Source organism: Palaemon carinicauda, chromosome 5, assembly GCF_036898095.1.
Source record: "Palaemon carinicauda isolate YSFRI2023 chromosome 5, ASM3689809v2, whole genome shotgun sequence".
In the NCBI taxonomy this organism is placed as follows: Eukaryota; Metazoa; Arthropoda; class Malacostraca; order Decapoda; family Palaemonidae; genus Palaemon; species Palaemon carinicauda.
In genome coordinates this window covers 110,812,875-110,817,874 of record NC_090729.1, presented here as the reverse complement: position 1 = coordinate 110,817,874, position 5,000 = coordinate 110,812,875, and positions in this window count along the sequence as shown.

The window sequence follows — 5,000 nt, the reverse complement described above, 5'->3', positions numbered from 1 at the left end:
CTCACTGGACTATTTTTCCCTATTGGAGCCCTTGGGCTTAGAGCATCTTGCTTTTCCAACTAGGGTTGTAGCTTGGCTAATAATAATAATAATAATAATAATAATAATAATAATAATAATGTAGACTCTTCATGCTTAATCGTATCAAAACGAATTGTTCTCATGTAGTTTATTTTTCCTTAAACCGAGACGAATTGTTTATTAGCGTATACGTCTGCCAGCTGACATAACACATCTCTCCTGCGGCAGATTTCACACTTACGCAACAAGAATAGTGCGCTTGCATAAGGCTCCTGGTTAGGGGAGCAGCCACTGAATCTATAAACACTCCCGGTTTAACACTGTGGTGTAGAAAACACGGTTCGACTCTGATCTCTCCAAACCAGCCATAAGCAAACACGGTTCGATTCTCAGATCTCTCCAAACCAGACATAAGCAAACACGGTTCGACTCTCTGATCTCTCCAAACCAGCCATAAGCAAACACGGTTCGGCTCTCTGATCTCTCCAAACCAGCCATAAGCAAACACGGTTCGACTCTCTGATCTCTCCAAACCAGACATAAGCAAACACGGTTCGACTCTCTGATCTCTCCAAACCAGCCATAAGCAAACACGGTTCGGCTCTCTGATCTCTCCAAACCAGCCATAAGCAAACACGGTTCGATTCTCAGATCTCTCCAAACCAGACATAAGCAAACACGGTTCGACTCTCTGATCTCTCCAAACCAGCCATAAGCAAACACGGTTCGATTCTCAGATCTCTCCAAACCAGACATAAGCAAACACGGTTCGACTCTCTGATCTCTCCAAACCAGCCATAAGCAAACACGGTTCGGCTCTCTGATCTCTCCAAACCAGCCATAAGCAAACACGGTTCGACTCTCTGATCTCTCCAAACCAGACATAAGCAAACACGGTTCGACTCTCTGATCTCTCCAAACCAGCCATAAGCAAACACGGTTCGGCTCTCTGATCTCTCCAAACCAGCCATAAGCAAACACGGTTCGATTCTCAGATCTCTCCAAACCAGACATAAGCAAACACGGTTCGACTCTCTGATCTCTCCAAACCAGCCATAAGCAAACACGGTTCGATTCTCAGATCTCTCCAAACCAGACATAAGCAAACACGGTTCGACTCTCTGATCTCTCCAAACCAGCCATAAGCAAACACGGTTCGGCTCTCTGATCTCTCCAAACCAGCCATAAGCAAACACGGTTCGATTCTCAGATCTCTCCAAACCAGACATAAGCAAACACGGTTCGACTCTCTGATCTCTCCAAACCAGCCATAAGCAAACACGGTTCGGCTCTCTGATCTCTCCAAACCAGCCATAAGCAAACACGGTTCGACTCTCTGATCTCTCCAAACCAGACATAAGCAAACACGGTCGACTCTCTGATCTCTCCAAACCAGCCATAAGCAAACACGGTTCGGCTCTCTGATCTCTCCAAACCAGCCATAAGCAAACACGGTTCAACTCTCTGATCTCTCCAAACCAGCCATAAGCAAACACGGTTCGGCTCTCTGATCTCTCCAAACCAGCCATAAGCAAACACGGTTCGACTCTCTGATATCTCCAAACCAGCCATAAGCAAACACGGTTCGACTCTCTGATCTCTCCACACCAGCCATAAGCAAACACGGTTCGACTCTGATCTCTCCAAACCAGCCACACCTCGTTGTTGTCATAGTAGTTAACTTTTACAGATAGTTAGATAGACAAAAGTAGGAGAAATACAATGCTCTAAGGTAAGCTTAGATACACAATGTAAATGAATGTGAAATGTAATCAACATCATCTCCTCCCATGCCTATTGACGGAAAGGGGCTTTGTTAGATTTCGCCAATCGCCTCTACCTTCAGCTTGTAATTCCTTACTTATCCATTCATCATCTACTTCATGCTTCATAGTCATCAGCCATGTAGGCCTCATATATTGGTTCGCTGACCTCAGAAATAAAGATCCTTGTGCATAAACTGGTTAACTGACGTCAGAAATAAAGATCCTTGTGTATATATTGGTTCGCTGACGTCAGAAATAAAGATCCTTGTGCATAAATTGGTTTGCTGATGTCAGAAATAAAGATCCTTGCGCATAAACTGGTTCGCTGACGTCAGAAATAAAGATCCTTGCGCATAAACTGGTTCGCTGACGTCAGAAATAAAGATCCTTGCGCATAAACTGGTTCGCTGACGTCAGGAATAAAGATCCTTGTGCATAAATTGGTTCGCTGACGTCAGAAATAAAGTTCTTGTGCATAAACTGGTTCGCTGACGTCAGGAATAAAGATTCTTGTGCATAAACTGGTTCGCTGACGTCAGGAATAAAGATCCTTGTGCATAAACTGGTTCGCTGACGTCAGAAATAAAGATCACTGTGCATAAATTGGTTCGCTGATGTCAGAAATAAAGATCCTTGTGCATAAATTGGTTCGCTGATGTCAGAAATAAAGATCCTTGTGTATAAATTGGTTCGCTGACGTCAGAAATAAAGATCCTTGTGCATAAACTGGTTCGCTGACGTCAGGAATAAAGATCCTTGTGCATAAACTGGTTCGCTGACGTCAGGAATAAAGATCCTTGTGCATAAACTGGTTCGCTGACGTCAGAAATAAAGATCCTTGTGCATAAACTGGTTCGCTGACGTCAGAAATAAAGATCCTTGTCCATAAATTGGTTCGCTGACGTCAGGAATAAAGATCCTTGTCCATAAATTGGTTCGCTGACGTCAGAAATAAAGATCCTTGTGCATAAATTGGTTCGCTGACGTCAGGAATAAAGATCCTTGTGCATAAATTGGTTCGCTGACGTCAGGAATAAAGATCCTTGTGCATAAATTGGTTCGCTGACGTCAGAAATAAAGATCCTTGTGCATAAATTGGTTCGCTGATGTCAGGAATAAAGATCCTTGTGCATAAATTGGTTCGCTGACGTCAGAAATAAAGATCCTTGTGCATAAATTGGTTCGCTGACGTCAGAAATAAAGATCCTTGTGCATAAATTGGTTTGCTGACGTCAGAAATAAAGATCCTTGTGCATAAATTGAAGTTCAATGTCAATATACAGAATTTGGGTACACTAGCAAGTTTTTGCAACACAAGAGGAGGTCGTTTCTTAATGCGGGGAGATTCTGAGAGTGAGCAGTTAGGTTGTAACTGAGAGACGAGGTGAATGCATCTATATTTTATTATTATTATTATTATTATTATTATTATTATTATTATTATTATTATTATTATGATTATTATTATTATTACTTGCTAAGCTAAAATCCTAGTTGGAAGAGCAAGATGCTATAAGCCGAAGTGCTCCAACAGGAAAAAATAGCCCAGGGAGGATAAGAAATAAGGAAATAAACTACAAGAGAAGTTTAAAAACAATAACAATTTAGAAAACCTGGCAACCCTGGCGTTGTGTGTGTGGGGGGGGGGGGGGAGGGCTGAAGCGTTGATCTCTCTGAAAGTGGTACACCTGATTTTCATGGAAGCAGGTTGAAAAATATTCCCAAAATTTGAGAGACAACGGAAGGAAACATTCACCTAAATATACATTATCAATTTTTATTTTTTATTTTTTGCCATTCCTCTAAAATCCTTTATTTTCTACTTTCCGTTTATTTTTCCGCATTGGTCTGGTTTCCCTATTGCATTCCTTGAAAATATAGCATTCTGTTTTTTCCTTTACGGTTACAATTTGGTTTTTAATAATAATAATAATAATAATAATAATAATAATAATAATAATAATAATAATAATAATAATAATAATAATAATTTACAGGGTTACTGCTATCTAACTTTACGTATAGTAGTAGAATCTATATAAACAAACATGAATTTTGTGACACCACACAGCAACCGTTTCTTTCAGTAGATTCATAAACAGCAATAGGTTGTGCATAATGGAAGTTGTTATGAAGAGAAGAAAATCACTTTATGTTGATAAGTACCAAGAGAGAAACAGAAACTTCTGGAGTTTTCATAGATCTTCGTGAATTCTTACACATTCTATAATGTGACAGCCATTTTAAAATTGCTAGAAAGAGCATGAACAGTAAAGGTTTAAAGGCCGTCCATGAATGGCAGAGGGAAGGGAAAGTGGCACTGCCCTATCGAGCAGGGACAATGCCCTAGAGACTGATCATATATATATATATATATATATATATATATATATATATATATATATATATATATATATATGATCAGCGCCTAAGCCACCTCTCCACACATGCTAGGACCAAAGAGGGCCAGGCAATGGCTGATGGTGACTCGGCAGATAGACATATAGACTCCACTAAACCGCAAGGATGGTGAGGTTGCAGCGTCCAAAAAAACTAAAGGAGTTTGTGCAGGACTCAATAATTTGGTTTTATAATTTCTTGTAATATATAAAATTTTTAAGTTGAATTTTAGGTGCCTACGATTCACGTATGAGAAATACAATGAAAACGTTCTTATTTTAAGAGAAACAAGTTACAATATACCACTGTCGTAATCGTTCGTAGCATATAAGCGTTTTATCGCTTATCCTCCAAGCCTAAAATCCTGTATTTGAACCAATAGATGAATAAGGGAGTCAATTTATTCACACGCCTGTCTTTGATTAAAAAAAAAATATTGGTTAAAGGCCAAAAAAGTTCAATAAAGGTTAATTTATAGTACACGAAGGGATAAAAGGGTAAAAATTGCACAATCATGACAATCCAAATTTAGGATAATATCTTGCAGATTGCGTGGAAAAAACACATCCGGAATGGTACGTGAAATAAAGATAAGATGTGGTAGGGTGAGACTATCATAAATGCGTAAAAAGAGAATATAATGGTAGGGGCGTAACACTCATACACACACACAGGAAAAAATACCATCAGACTTCACCGATAAAGGTAAATGAAGAAGCAAAAAAATCTTCTGTGAAATGTATTCGCAAATCTCAAATAAGTTTCAAGATTATATATATATATATATATATATATATATATATATATATATAT